The sequence below is a fragment of the Amblyomma maculatum genome, unplaced genomic scaffold, assembly GCF_055883805.1.
Source record: "Amblyomma maculatum isolate TAMU_Amacu unplaced genomic scaffold, ASM5588380v1 scaffold_12, whole genome shotgun sequence".
In the NCBI taxonomy this organism is placed as follows: Eukaryota; Metazoa; Arthropoda; class Arachnida; order Ixodida; family Ixodidae; genus Amblyomma; species Amblyomma maculatum.
In genome coordinates this window covers 416,353-432,622 of record NW_028146737.1, presented here as the reverse complement: position 1 = coordinate 432,622, position 16,270 = coordinate 416,353, and the positions used below count along the sequence as shown (strand labels likewise).

Here is a 16,270-nt window from a genome sequence, read left to right as displayed (position 1 = left end):
AGGTGTACCACAAGGGTCCGTTTTGGGCCCTCTTCTTTTTTTAGTTTATATTAATGACCTTCCTAACTGTGTGACTTCCCCTATTCACTTATTTGCCGATGACTGTGTTATTTATCGCGAGATTGCTGAACCCGCCGATGTTTCTGCTATACAATCTGACCTCAATAATATAACTAAAGGGTGCAGCACATGGTGTATGGACCTAAATGTTAAAAAATGTAAAGCTATGCGAGTGTCGCGCAGTAATTTCCCCCCTGCTTGCTATGTATTGAATAACACTCCTTTAGGTACTGTAACTTCGTACAAATATTTGGGTGTGCATATTACTAATGACCTCAGCTGGAAGCAACATATTGATTACATTATTAACAACAGTAACCGCATGCTTGGGTATTTGCGCCGTAACTTTTCGAAGTCACCTGTTTCGACTAAAATGACTATGTACAAAGCATTGGTACGTTCAAAGATTGAATATGCTTCTGCAATCTGGGATCCCGGTTTCACGAACTTGAAATCCTCACTTGAGATGGTTCAAAATAATTCAGCGCGTTTCATTCTTTCCAATCACAGTCGCACTAGCAGCATAACTTCAATGAAACTAACGTTATCTTTGCCATCTCTCGAGCTTAGAAGGAAAATTTCACGTCTTAGCCTTTTTCAGAAAATTTATCATCATAACGAATTGAGGCATACTTTCATTTCGCAGCCATCGTATCGCTCCTCCCGCGTTGATCATGCTTACAAAGTAAATGTCATAACTTGCAATACTAATGCCATTTTTCATTCCTTTCTACCTCGTACGTCAGTAGAGTGGAATAGCCTTCCGCCCGATATCGCATTAATCCAAGATCACGATTCATTTCACTCATCACTGATGCAATATCTTGAAGCTGATCCGTGACACTTTTTTGCCCCCTGACTCTTATCTTATTTCCGTTTTTAGTTTTTCATGCTTGTTTGCTCCCAGTGCTGTTGTTCTTTTCGCTGTATAATGCTGTTCTCTCACCACTTATGATTGTTTTCAATTTATTCCGCTTGTATAACTTTCTTTATTGTAAGATTGTTTTCGTTGTTCTCTATTCCCTTGTTCGTTTAGCCTTTGTTATGTTTTGTTCATTTAGTGTTCTATGCTTTCTATCATATATGAAGTACCACTCCCCTCTGTAATGCGTATGCGCTTGAGGGTAATAAAATGAAATGAAATGAAATGAAACCCTTTTTCCTAGCAGTTCCGACAGTTGTAATTTTTTAATTTAAGCGTGGTGTTCAAAGAAGCAATTTCGCAAATTCTTGCAGTACGCCACGGGATCACAGAATTATAAACTAACGCCCAGGAGTGGCCGGTTGGGACCTCATAACATAAACAGCATTCCTCTTAGAAATTTTCTGAAGGTTTATTCGGCGTTGGCTGAGTTTTATGATTAATTGGTGTTTTCCTGTCTTTTCCTCTTTTTTTGTTTCGTTGGGGATTTAGTCTTCACAAGTCATTTCATGAGTGGCTGTTATGGAAAACTTGTGCCCCGTTAATATGACATCCGTTTATATGGAGGACCCGAATAATGGACAATTTTTCTAGGGCCGAAGATTTTTCAAAGTATTTATGTCACGTTAATATAGAAAATCGCTCTCTGAACAATGTAGATGGGATGAATGCACACAGCCTATTCGGCCCATGTATTTTTGTCTCGTTCATATGGACATTGTTTGAAAAAAGCAGGGGAGTCTGAAACGCAAGTTCATGAAGGGTGCGCATGCCGGGAACCAATGCGACAGCCGATACGGTAGGATGTCTGAACGAGTCCTGTGGAGTTGGAAAGAACCAAATCGGGCGTGTCGTCGTTTTAGGAGGGAAGGGGGACGGGGGGGGGGGGGGGCGAGAGCGGAAAGGAAGGGAAGAGGAGGAAAAAGGTTGTGTGGTTGACAGGGATTGTACACAGCAAACCGAAGGTCAGCTGACTGAGAAAGACCCCAAAATGAGGCAACCGGGAGATTTATGGGGGCAGCGGCAGCGCCGCAACCAGTGGCCGCAGTCGGGAAAACAGCAACATGTGGTTGCAATAAATTCTGCTGAACGTGAACAGAAGAGAAGCCGGTAAAAACGTAAGAAAGAAACAATAAGAAGATAGACAAGCGCCGAAATTGGGGGTGGGAACTGAAGTTTTTCTAGCCCAGAACACAAAGCATGTTCTATGAAGCCGTATCGGTCAGGGTAAAGACACACTAAGGAAGTAGAGCGACAAAAGAAACGCGACGACCACGCAAACAGGACCGGGCGTCCCGTCCTGGACGCCTGTCCTTCTCATGCTCCTGGTTTTCGTCACTGTTGCGCTGCCGAACTACCACATTTTGCACCACAGCGATCCGCATGTCGGCTTCGCCTTGAGTCAACGATGCGGCCTTGACAAGGTTTGAGCTCTTCGTAGTCGGCTAGCCGTCGTTTTAAACTGTACTTCAGCTTACAGTATTTGTTTCATAGGAACATACAAACGGCACAGGAAAGGGCTGTTTGATAGCCCTCTGTATAGTAGCCTGCCAACTAGACTTCCTCGCTTCCTTACAAAAACAGTACAAAGCAAGAAAGAGAATCAGAAGAATGGAAAATCAAGAAGTTTAACTAGGGAAAAAGAGTGCAAAGAAGCAGGAGCCTGTAACTCTCGACTTTAGTCTGACTTTTGGCATAGTTGGAGTTAAACGCAAACGAATGGAGCTGAACTTAGGCGCGAAGCGGGAAATCTGTGAATACAAGCGGCAAAACCAATCTCAGTCAGTCCAAGCCGTGAAAGACTGGACCCAAGTTCAACTAGGCCTCAGTCTCGTCAGGTTGACGGTATACCATCTATATACACTACCGGACTCCGATAAATGGCTCAACGTCGGCATCACAGCGTAAGCAACAGTCCGCACAGTCGAGCCGGGCATCCTGAATAGTGAAGTAGAATGGGCCTTAGCCAGCCTTGCTAAGAACAAAGCTAGCGGCATTGATGGCATTCCAGCTGAGTTGCTTCGAAACCTTAACCATGACGACGCTGTTAAAGTATTCATGATGGCAGCAAATTTGGACAACCCTGCAGTGGCCACAAGATTGGAGGAGGTCAGTTTACATTCCCATCCCAAAAAAAGGAAGTGCCAAAGATTGTTCCAACTACCGCACGATCGCGCTTATTTCGCATGCTAGCAAGGTGATGTTAAAAATCCTCCAAGGTAGGCTGCAGCAGTATGTGAATCGGGAGCTCCCGGACGTGCAAGCTGGGTGTCACAAGGGCAGAGGAACTAGAGACCAGATTGCCAACCTTCGCAGAAAAGTGGAAAAAGCAAGAGATTTCCAGAAACCCACCTACTTCTGCTTTATTGATTATGCGAAAGCGTTTGACTGTGTAGATCACAGCAGATTGTGGCAAGCTCTCCAAGAGATGGGAGTTCCAATTCACCTCATCTGTCTCCTCAGGAACCTGTATGAAGGGCAAGAGGCCACAGTCAGAACTGGGCATGGTCTTACTGATTGGTTTCCGATTAAGAAAGGAGTGAGATAAGGCTGCATACTGTCGCCCTGCCAATTTAACCTATATGCTGAGTGCATCACGAGGAAGGCCGGTCTGTACGAGTCTTCAGCTGGAGTGAAGATGCTGGAAAACGTATCAACAAGCTCAGATATGCGGACGATACCACTTTAATGGCAGAAAGTGAAGTGGAACTCAAGAGACTTCTGATGCGCGTAAAAGAAGAGAGTGAGAAGTTTGGGCTTAAACCGAACAATAAAAAGACAAAGATCATGGCGTCTTGCCCTATCAAGTCCTAGAGTATCAAGGGGCAAGAAGTGGAATCTGTGACAGATTTTCTTTTCTTGAGCTCCAAGATTACCCCGGAAGGAGACTGCAGCCACGAAATTAGGAAACGCCTGCTTCTGGGAAAGAAAGCCATGGCTAGCCTTGACCGCCTAGTGAAGAGCAGAAACATTACACTGCCAACAAAGATCCGTATAACTCGTTTCAACAGCATGTTAAAACACCTGAGTCACACACTTTTTTCCATTCTTCCTCCTTACTCCATCAAAATGCAGGCGCTGAAACAGAAACCAAATGTGAGTGCTTATGCAAAGCGTTTTTCTGTATTTATATCAACTACATCAACACCCGGTGACGTAACTGAAAGGGGCAGGGAGACCGATAAAATTGCATAAACCTGTGCGAGTTAGTAGTCAGAAATTACAGCAATAGACTCTGAAACAAGGTTCTAAATTTCCATAGTTGTAGACAGGCAACGAAAAACAATCCTGTAAATACAGGGGCGAAAATATGACACACCAATTTTCAAACATTGACTATAACACGATGACAGCACTCTGGCTAACTAAAAATACGACAATTAAAAATACAACTGGTCCTTCCGGAGAGAGTTAGAGTGATAGATTATGCTATATATTGTCAAGTGGAAGCATAATGCAAGGCAAAGCAAAATGAGGCAGCTCGAGATGATTTCTTGTAGATACGCTTGCACTGTATGTGTATTTCAACAGTCCAAAATGAGTGGCCAGATTGCACACTGATTCGAGATTGCTGGAAAGCTGTCTAAGCAGTTTCCTAAAATTAAGAGGGTGTTTAAGACTTACCAATGCTTTGTAGAGTCAGTTTCATAGGAACTGTTGCACAAGAAAGGAATATAGACAGTCTAGCATGCAATGGGTTTTTAACCAAAGTATTTATGTACACGCATATGAAAATACAGATGTATGATAGGGTAAAACATACAATAGCTAGCAAGCACTTATTATTAGGAAGATTGTTTATGTAGGAGCTCACAGTTAAAACCGCTAGGAACCAAAGCAAAATGCGAAGTATGAGTGAAAATCCGGATAACGTTTCAGGATTGCATGTTTTGATTGGTGACAAGTGTAACTCGCCTACTTAATACTCGATGCAACCTTTTGTACAGACATAAATAGCCACTTGCCTATAGAGCTTATTCACGTGACGTCATTTCTGCTTTACTGGCAACCATGGCACGAACAACCTAACATCAAAGAGAGAGAAAGAAAGAGAGAGAGGGCCCACGGCGAATCAGGGTACAGCGGTGGTGAAATCCGAGCTCTGGTTGGACAGCGTTCCAAACGGCGTCTCATGTGTCCGACAAATGAACGGCGCGCAGCAGGGAGGTCGAAGGGAGGGAGCAGGGAGGAGGAGGAGTTTCGAAAAGCCCAATGCTATGGCGTATCCTCAATACAGGGTTGCCACAACGGCCGCCTGCTAAACCTGATAGTGAATAGGGTCTATACACGACGTCCACATCTATGAAAAAATGCTTCATACTGCTTCCAAGTTTATTTGGAGTCGACGTTTCGGCAGGAGCACTGCCTTTCTCAAGACTGAGGGTACATGATTCTTGTTCGTCTTCTTATAGCGTTGGCAAGAGGAGATACAAACATAATATGGGCACATATAGGTGAACCAGCTGGGCACGCACAACACACACATACACACACAGGTGCGGAGAGCAGGCTAGTCCCAAAGGCTCATCCACCCAAGGCAACGGCTGCCGGGAGTCATCTGTATACAATACAGGCAGCCGCTGAACAACCTCGGGAAAAAAAATCACAGGTGGGGGAACGTGTTTGCTGCAGATGGTGAGAAATCTTTTTCCGTTCTCACTAAAAGATGGTAGCGCCAAGCGTGAAGGAGGTTTTTGGGAGAAGTGGTCAACTATCAATGGTCAAGGCCTTGTTTTTGAAGATTTGTTCTTTTTCTCTGCTGCGTCTGTTACCCTCCCCACCCTTGCTCCGACCCGCGGCCCGACAGGATGAAAAAAAAAACGCGACAACCAGGTGGACATTACTGGTTAGAAGAACGTGACATCTACGAGTAGAGTTCGAGCCTGCTTAGAGCGGTAAGCAACTCGCGACGAGAGATGAACATCAAAGAAAGAAAAGAAAAAAAAATATGTGGGACAGTAGAATGCTGAAATACTTTGAGGTTTTCGCTAAAAGGCGCGAGCGCCAAGCATGAAGAAGGTTTTTACGAGAAGTGGGATGTGGAGGATATCAAAGAAGCGGGGAAAAAAAGGGGAGGAAAGGGGGAAAAAACCCCGAGGAAAACTGTCCTTACATGTACCGTACATTAGTGCCGTCCAGAACGACGTAATCATAGCTTATAAGGACTAGAGACCAGGGAAGTAAAACCTTTCCAAAAAGGAATTTGACGCATTGAAGGCGCTTAGCAGACGGAAAGATGTGGTCATCAAACCGGCAGATAAAAGAGGCGGCATATTGGTCATGGACAATGACAAATATATTGCCGCGAAACTTCAAAACTGTATTTGTTGTTGTTTAACAGCCGCCGGCATTCAGACTTATCACTCTGATTCTGGACCGCGTATCAGTTCCGTAATCTTTGTTTGTTTGCGATATTTATCATAGTTCACGTTAAGCAATGGCCTCCTAGTGAAGAACTTCGCAGCCAACAATACCGCGCAGCTTCTTGTAGTGCCTAAAAACCTCCGGCAGGAAATTCTGCAGGCGTTGCACGATGAGCCCACAGCAGGCCACCTCGGATTTGCGCGCACGTTGCATCGAATCCAGGAGAAGTACTACTGGCCGCGACTGCCTGCCGAAGTTGCCCACTACGTGAAGACGTGTCGTGAGTGCCAACGACGCAAGACGCCGCCGATCAGACCAGCAGGACTACTAAACCCGATTCCGCCCCCAGTCATGCCCTTTCAACAAATTGGGATGGATCTCCTTTGCCCCTCTCCATCTTCGTCTATGGGTAACAAGTTTATCATCGTGGCCACTGTCTACCTTACCCGTTACGCCGAAGAATAAGCACTACCCAATGGTACCGCGGCAGAAGTCGCCAAGTTTTTTGTCGAACAAATTCTCTTGCGACATGGCGCCCCAGAAGTGCTCATCACGGACAGGGGAACGGCGTTTACGGCAGAGTTGACTCAAGCCATCCTGGAATACAGTCATACAAGCCATCGACGAACAACTGCGTACAATCCCCAGACCAATGGCCTTACGGAGCGCCTGCATAAAACAATCGCGGACATTATCGCCATGTACATCGACGCTGAACACAACACCTGGGACGCCATCTTGCCGTACATGATCTTCGCGTATAACAGGGCAGTCCTGGAGACGACCAGAGGGACCCCGTTTAAGCATGTGTACGGCAGGGAGCCCACGACGAAGCTCGACGCAATGCTGACGCACGTAACTAACGAGGACAACCTTGACGTCGCTGCCTACCTGCGGCATTGCAGAGGAAGCCCGACGACTCGCACGTCTGCGTATTAAAGACCAACAGCGCACCGACAGCCGACGATACAACTTACGACGACGACAAAGTACAACCCACGAGACCAAGTGTGGATTTGGACACCAATTCGCCGTCGCGGACTAAGTGAAAAGTTGTTGCGTCGAGACTTTGGGCCGTACAAAATCATTCGCCGCGCCGGACCACTGGACTATGAAGTCATTCCCGACGGAACGTCATCATTACAACGGCGACGCGCATGCCCAGAAATTAGTACATGTTGTACGAATGAAGCCATATTACACGCGTTAAAGAATCTGTGGTGTTTAAACTTTGCAGGGTTTATGTTTAAGTTGCTTTGTTTTGGAACATCGAGGCGATGTTTTTTTAAGGGGGGGGAGTAATGCCGCGAAACCATTGAGAAAGAGATTGGTAAAGAGCGGACACTCCCACAGGGCCACGCGGCCCATTTGACTGTAGTGCACCAAGCGGCCGGCGGCAACTACTTCCGGTCTTGCTGAAAGGCGCGTTATTTGAATACTAGCATGCGCTGCGTCCTTCCCTGCCCTTTTGGCGCATTATTTTGGTTTTACACGGTCTGCTAGTGTTTCTATTTATGCTCAGCATGCATAACAACATGAAAAATAGATTCCCAGTTCACTAAATTGGCCATCAACGCAGCTGCGCCACAGCCTTTGCAAAACAGTATTGCAGAAAAGACGCCAAGTGCTTTGTGAAATGAACATTTATTTTGCTGCATATAAAACATACAAGAGACGCAACACATGTAGGCGGATGCATTGACAAAACTTTGCACACATAAGGCGATGTGCAAAATACAGAAAAATAAAAATACACAAGGCGAGAAACAGCACTTCGGTAGCGACAAAAAATAGCATAACGTTTATTTCCAAAATATGGCAAATGATATGTAACAAAACAGGCATTATACATAAACTACACAGTCTCAGTCCCGGCTACCTTAGAAAGGGTAACTTGTATTGTTCAGGGCAGAGAGTACTGACACTTGGGGGGAATGCCACTCCGTTCACTCGTCGCATCTGCCGCGCTTCGGCTGCAGTCCGTGGGTCCATTCAGTGCTGTTGGAAAAGGAATGAACATGATGCAGAAGGTTGCAATGAAATGTAAGGCCACTGCACCACGCACACAATTGCATGTGGGTGCGTACTGAAGACTTGGTGAGCAGCAGTTATGGTCCAGAACAGAAAAGCTGTGATTCGTAAAATTGATACAAAAGCTACTGTTGCAACGTAGAGGTCAGGAAATGCAGGCTAACCGAACCTATCTGAAAATGCATTTCTACAGTGAGTGAAATAACAGCCACTAAATTAACAACATTCCTCAAGAGCACTGAACAGCTGGAGCAATGAAGCTTGCTGCATTATAAAACATTTCTCACTTTAACGTTGTCACGTTACATGCAACGCGACACCACGCAAAACTAGCTGTTCGCAAAACCGCGACCGGCGGGCACGCCATGTTGGCTTTTCTTCATACGCGACTTTGTGAAGCGCAGAACACCGTGCTGAGCTAAACTGCCCGAAATGTCTCGCAGTTTGACAAGAATGAAACATTTCACACCTTGCGGTTGCCCTGTTAAACGCGACGCCACGCAAAACTAGCCGTTCGCAAAATCGCCATGTCACGTCACCGCGGCGGTCAGCACGCCTTGTCATGCCTGTTAGCTTGCCCTTCACTTGCGACTTTGTGAAGCGCAGTCGCCGCCGTACTGAGCTAAACTGCCTGAAATACTGCACAGTTTGACAACAAAGTCCCGGCCGGCATGGCCAGCGTAAACTGCTTGAAAGGCAGCGTAGTTAAGCAAAAAAACGTTGCTCACCTTGCCATCGTTCCAAACCGCTGTCGTTCCGCGCAGCAGCCCACGAGAGGTCTGTGCCGCACAAGCGCGGCGAGGCACGAGCACACAACCGCTCCCCTCGACAACTTCTTGTCTCCTAGCGCTCCATCGGGCTACCGCTGCAGCGAGTGCCGTCGCGCGCGCGTCCGCGCATTGGTGCCGCCATTCATCAATCGACGGCAGCGCAAAAAGTCGCGCGTCATTTTCTGGGACCAGTTTTTGCCGAGTGACCGCTCTTTACCAATCAATTTCTCTATGGCGAAGCCTTCAAAACTGTATTTGTTGTTTTTTTAACAGCCGCCGGCATTCAGGCTTATCACTCTGATTCTGGACCGCGTATCAGTTCCGTAAACTTTGCTTGTTATTGCTCGATGTCGCGAGTCACACCTTTATCAGTTTCGTTGTAGCACAAGATGCACCGAGATCTGTCTCGAAGGTTCCGGCCACTCGGGTGTCTTTCCACAATGTTCCAGCCCGTGCTGGTAGCTGTTTGCGACGTTATCTAGATTGTTCTGGGCAGCCTTTAAATTGAGCGTTGATGAGTGTGACGGACATTCTTTGTTCGACGATCGACCAGCACGTTTGTTGCTATCGCCGCCGCCGAGTTGCTTAGTTCTTTTGCGGTTGCAAGTCAGCCCAATAAAGAGGTAATTTAAGTACCATCAAGCCTGTGCCTTCATTTGTGTCAGCGACCCTGGTCACCACCACGTTACAATATTGAGGAAGGAATTAGACAACTCTGTAACACTAAATTTTATAAACACCTAAAAGCGGACCCCACTCTAAAGCATCAAAACTTCTTACAGGGACTCTAGATGAGCTCGCAAAAAGTGGGGACATCTTCTGCGATTATGCAAAGCCCTGACCGCATCACACCCGTCGCCGGGCCGATTCTACATGCTTCCGAAAATTCATAGAAGGGTTAACCCTGGCCGCCCTATAGTATCCGGCATCGGCACAATCACAGAACCAATCTCCAGTTACATTGACACATTAATTGGACACATACCTGAAACACACCTATCCCACATACATGACACCAACCACTTCCTTCGCGAAATAGCAGGGGTAAATCGTCCTCAGGGGGCCTTCCTTGTAACCTTAGATGTAGTCTCTCTATATACAAATATCCCGCATTCCGACAGAATCAAAGCTCTAATTGAGGCCTATAATCAGAATAGTGAGGTAGGATCCCAACTCCAGAAGTCCTAGAGGTATTGACGAAACTAGTTCTAGAATACAACAAATTTGAATTCGACAATGAACACTACTTACAAATTAACGACACCGCCATGGGTACAAAAATGGCCCCTACTTATGCTAACATCTTCATGCATAGCATTGAATTTGAATTTTTACTTACTTCTCCTATTAAGCACATCCTATACAAATGCTGCTTGGATGATATTTTCTTAGTTTGGACTGACACAGAACAATCACTCCTACATTTCATTGAAAACTTCAATCTCCTCCATCCTAGCATATCCTTCACGCACACATATTCCCAAAACAAAATTAACTTTGAAGACGTTGAAATTGCGGTTTATGAAGGTTCGCTCTCCACTAGCGTATACAGAAAACCCCCGGTCCGACAACAATACGCACAAAGCTGTCGTCCTTATCACTCAAAAACAAGCATTCCGTATTCTCAGGCTCATCGATTCAAAAGAATTTGTTCCCAATATCAGGACTTCGCACCAAACGCAAAACGTATGCGGAAAGTTCTGACTAAACAACGATACCCGCCAGATATTGTTGACGACGCCATAAAAAAGGCATATGAACTCAACCGAGAGGAAATTCTGGAGGGACGTCCACGAAAGGAAAACATAGACCGTCGAACAAGCCTGGTACTCCCTACACGAGTAACCCCCCCAACGTGAACAGAATCCTAAAGAAACATTTCAACGTTCTAGAACAGAGCGCTCGTCTCTCCAATACTTTCACGACTCCTCCCCAGGTTCTCTACAGACGACCGAAAAACATTCGCAACATCCTAGTCCACTGAAAAATAGGTAATAACCCGCGGTTGGGGTGCCGGCCTTGAGGAAAGAGTAGATTCCGGGTGTGCAGGCACATGCAGACATCAAGCTGCGCAACAAGCACAACGTCAAATTTTAAGTGGAGAATAGATGGTAACTTTGATTGCGATGCCTCAAAAGTAATGTATCTCCTAGAATGCAATGTATGCCGAATGCAGTATATTGGCCAGACAGCTGCCCCTATACGAATGCGGTTTAATTATCACCGTGCTGATGTCCGCTCTCTGCCCAACCTTCCTTTTTCAAAACATATCAACCAGAAACAGCACTCATTCGACTCAGTCAAACTAACAGTTCTTCAGCGGGGATTCAATAATACATGGAACGGGAGCAGCGTGAGTCATACTTTATGTATAAGTTTAGAACACTTAATACTGGGATAAATGAAAACAATAGGGCAATGTCGTCATTACGAGCCCAGCAAGTTTAATGCTAAGCACATATATCAATCATTATCCCTTGACAGTTTTCCTCGGTTTTTTTTTTTTTATTTTCCCCCCTCTTTTTTTTCCCCCCGCTTGTTTGATACCCTCCACATCAAACTTCTCGTAAAAACCTTCATGCTTGGCGCTCACACCTTTAAGCGAAAACCTGAAAGTATCTCACCATTGTACTGTCCCACATATATTTTTTTTTTCTTTTCTTTGAGGTTCATCTCTCGTCGAGAGTTGCTTACCGCTGTAAGCAGGCTCGAACTTTACTCGCAGCTGTATAAAGCAATTTTGCACTTTTTCCTTTTTTTCCTTCCTTCACTTTTTTTCGTTCACTTCTTTAGTTCAGCGCACGAAAGTAGGACGTGGTTTATTGTTAGTTCACCTCCGCATCTTTCACAGAGAGGTCTTTCGTCTTTCATTAGAATGAAGCTGTGTGTCAGAAGGGTGTGTTCGATGCCAAGGCGACATAAAATGACTTCGATGAAGCGTTTTTGGTGACTGCGCGATTTCCATTCTTCAACGATCTACTTGACAAGGTGCAATTTATTATTTATTTTGTTGTTCCATGAGTTCTGCCATTTTGCTCTCAGTTTTCTCTTTACAACTCTTAGAACATCTTTATGTGGTATGTAGACTGGCTGTATTTTAGTATGACGGGCTGCTGCAGCACATGCATCAGCTCCTATTGCCGCTGATTCCAACGTTGCTTAGTACCCAACAGAGTTTAATTGTATGCCCCTGTGTTTCGGCGGCGATTATATTATGAATGATGTTTCCGATTAAAGGTTCTGTAGCATTTCTAAGATTTAATGCTGTGATAACGCTGAAAGTATCGGTATGGTAAATCCATGAACAACAAGAGCAACGATACATCAATAAAATAAAAAAGAAAAGCTCAACAGTCTGGTTATAACTTGGCTTATAAAAACGCTTTTTACATTTATTTATTTACCCCCAGGGCCCAAGAGCATTACAGAGGAGAGTTGGGGTGAACACAAAAAATAAAAAACCCAATACAGTAAAAAATAACACAAAAATAATTTGTCATTATACAGTAAATGATAACGACTGCGCAACAAGATATAAAAATACAAAATCAACAGCAACGCAGCCAAGCATAGATGTTTAACAAGAAAAAGCACCGAAAAACGGCAGCAAGAGTATGTTAAACACTGGAGCAAAAAAGGTTAGTAACAGCTGTACGTAAATAAACGGCATCTGTAATTTCGGCAATAGCACAAGGAAGGCGATTCCAACTGTTAGAAGTGTCTGGAATGAAGGAGTCATGGCAGTATTTGGTGCGACATAATGGATTTCCTACTTTGTGACGGTGATCAATGCGTGAAGAAGTGTATGACGGTTGCGTTAGAAGTTTCTGTCTGAGATATGTATTATAGGAAAAAATCTTATGAAACAAACTTAGCCGAAGTACTCTTCTGCGTTCTGTTAGAAGAGGCAATGAAAGTGAAGATTTCATGAGAGTCACGCTAGAAGTGCGATAATAGCTAGACAATAAAAAGGAATATGCGCGATTCTGCACACTTTCTAGTTCAGTAATGAGTAAAACGACGCTTGGGTCCCAGACAGAAGCTGCAAACTCCAGTTTTGGACCAACAAATTTTTGTAAAGGAGAAGTTTTAGCGCGCTAGGACAAAATGAAAAGTTTCTTCTGAAGTAGCCAAGAGTTTGGTTAGCATTATTAACTACGTGACGAACATGCCATTTCCATGATAAGTTATTAGTTATGTGAACACCTAAATATTTCTATGAAGAGACAGATTAAAGAGGACCAGTGTTGAGGTAGTACGAAGGGGCTGATGTGCTAACTCGAGTGGCACGCGTATGTTTACACATTTTTGTGTTAAGCTTCATATTCCAGCGCTGACAACATTCAGAAATTCTGCTAAATCGGATTGTAATATAGAGACGTCATGACCATTGTTAATTTTACGATAGATAACACAATCATCCGCAAAGAGAGAAATTGATTAAGTAAGGTTTACCGGAATGTCATTTATGTATGAGGAAAAGCAAGGGTCCCAAGCCTGAACCTTGCGGCACACCTGAATCAACTCGGGAAAACTTAGAGTCGGTATTATTTGCTGTAACGAACTGAGATTGATTAGCAAGAAAAGAGTGAAGCCATGAAAGCATCTAAGTTCAATCTGCCTAGTTTAAAGAGAAGTAATTCATGTGAGACTTTATCAAAAGCTTTACAAAACTCCCGGCATATGCAGTCTGCCAACGAACCACCGTCAACAATGCAATGGAGGTCATGAGTGAAGCATAGAAGCTGGGTCTCACAGGAGAATGTTTTTCGAAAACCATCCTGAAAATTACTGAAAAAAGAATTAGTTAAAAAAAATGTAGCATGATGAGAGAAGATGACCTATTCCATGATCTTGCATGGTATGCAGGTGAGCGATACGGGACGATGGTTTTTAGGACAGTGTTTATCGCCAGACTTATGCAGAGGAATTACTTTTCCAACCTTGCAGTCATCGGGTAGGCAGCCTGTAACAAGCGACTGCTCAAAAGGTTTAGACAGGACATTGGATGAGTACGCCTTTGTATTTAACAAAAATTTCGAATTTATGTGGTCCTTTTGTATGTTGTATTTTCACATTTAGTTCTGTACATCCAGCATGTATGATCCGGATACAAGTGTATTTCAATGTCGAGGAACCTGATAGTGGAGTTCTGCATTTCATGCGTAAATTCTAAACCTGCGAACACCGTTCTAAATTGCAGTAATACAGGACGAATATCAAGCGACTTGATCCTACGGTAGGGCAAACACAGTAGAAAGTCATCCACATACCGGAAACATTATACAAACCCAAAGGCTCTAGCTCATTTCTCAGCGCATGGTCGCATTTCGCCATGTACAGATTAGAAACCCTATGCAGATCCCGTCTCGTTGGCCCTACACTATGCCATCATGCTCGACAAACAAAGAAGTCATGTACAAACACAGTAATTCCAAAATTCCACACTGCTTCTTAAATTTCATAACCCCATGTTAGTCTATGCACTACTACTCTGCTGTGAGTGCGGCTTTCTGCAGAATGTTATAATACATTCCTTTAACATCGATGCATAGGCATCCTGCAGGTTCATTTTGCTTGAAAAAATGCAATAATATCCTCCAATCCTGGCACCATGAAAGGGTCATTGATGGGGAACGCGGACAGGTGTGCCTGAAGATACTTGGCTACATGCCTTTGCCACGTGCTCCGGTCCTCGACGATCATTCGGAACGGCGACTCTTCCTTGTGAGTCTCCAAGGCAAATAATGGTCTCAGTGAAAGCTGAGTACTTCCTTTCATCTCAATCTTTCGCTTATCAAGACCCATACATCCACAACTCTTCGCCAACCCCCAAGCATACCTGGTTGAGGTGCTCCTCACAGAGGTCCGTTGCCTCGAAATTACTGTTGATGGTTTCCAGAGCTTTCCAGTCCTAGTCATCCTTCTTCATGACCACGAATCTAGGTGTCTTGTCTGATAGCAACCGAGTAAGATTCCTCTGGTTCAAGGAAGACACTGTTTTTCCCTCGGCGCACCCTCTATTCCTTGGAGTTTAGTGTTTCAGGATGCACTCCAGTCCTTCAGACACATGCGAGTCTTCTAGTTAGCTGGCACCCGGTCCACGACGACTGCGTGCACCAAGATGATCAGCTGCAGAGGCTTCATGTGCTGCTGCGATGCTAACTTGGGGCCTTTTTCCAAAGTGATGGTCACTATGCCTGGTAGCTGGCAGTCTTAAAGGTTGACCCAAACGAATTATTGCTGTTTTGTTTTATCTCTGCGTGGTAGCTTTTCGAGGGCTATATCCCATGGTTGCTCTCCGCTTTGCTCGGCCAAGTTCAGGAAGTACCTTCTCATGAGACGGGATGGGATGATCAAATTGGAGAGCAATAATGGAATATAGCTCTAGGAAATACTACCACACAAGAGAAAAGGAAACGGCAATGATGCGTTTGGGTCAAACTTTCAGACTACCAGCTACAAATCATAGTGACCAAGACTCTGGATAAAGGCCCACAGTTCGCCTCGCAGCCACATATGAAGCCTCCGCAGCTGATCAGCATGGTGCACACAGAAGCTGATCGGGTGCCAGCTAACCAGAAGGACTGTCGTGTGTCTGGAAGACTGCAGTGCATCCTGAAATACTCAAGACCAAAGAATAGAGGATGCGCCAAGGGCAAAACAGTGTCGTCTTGAGGCAGAGGAACCTTAGACTCTTGTTATCAGACAAGAAAGCAAGATTCGTGGTCATGAACAAGGGTGACTATGACCGGAAAGCTCTGGAAGCCATCAACAGTCATTTCAAGGCAACGGACCTCTGTGAGGAGCGCTTCAACCAGGTATGCTTGGGGGTGGCAAAGAATTGTGGACGTACGGGTCTTGATAAGCTAAGGATTGAGGTGAAAGGAAGTCGTGAGCTTTCACTGAGACCATTATTTGCCGTGAAGACTCACAGAGAAGTGTCTCCATTCCGAATGATCGTCGAGAAACGGGGCACATGGCAAATACATGTAGCCAAGTATCTTCAGGCACACCTATCCGCGATCCCCATCAATGACCCGTTCATAGTGCCAGGTTCGAAGGAAATTATTGCATTTTTCAAGCGAAATGATCCTGTAGGATGCCTATCCATCGATGTTAG

At 44.9% G+C, this 16,270-nt stretch overlaps 1 long non-coding RNA gene across 1 annotated transcript; it reads right to left on the bottom strand.

The window, feature by feature from the left end:
• Window positions 1-8,126: 8,126 nt before the first annotated feature.
• Window positions 8,127-11,653, bottom strand: LOC146172622 (uncharacterized). Its single transcript, XR_014702426.1, has 2 exons — window positions 9,106-11,653; window positions 8,127-8,344 (listed from the first exon to the last, which is right to left on the bottom strand). It is a non-coding gene; the product is annotated as an uncharacterized LOC146172622 (long non-coding RNA).
• Window positions 11,654-16,270: the final 4,617 nt, after the last annotated feature.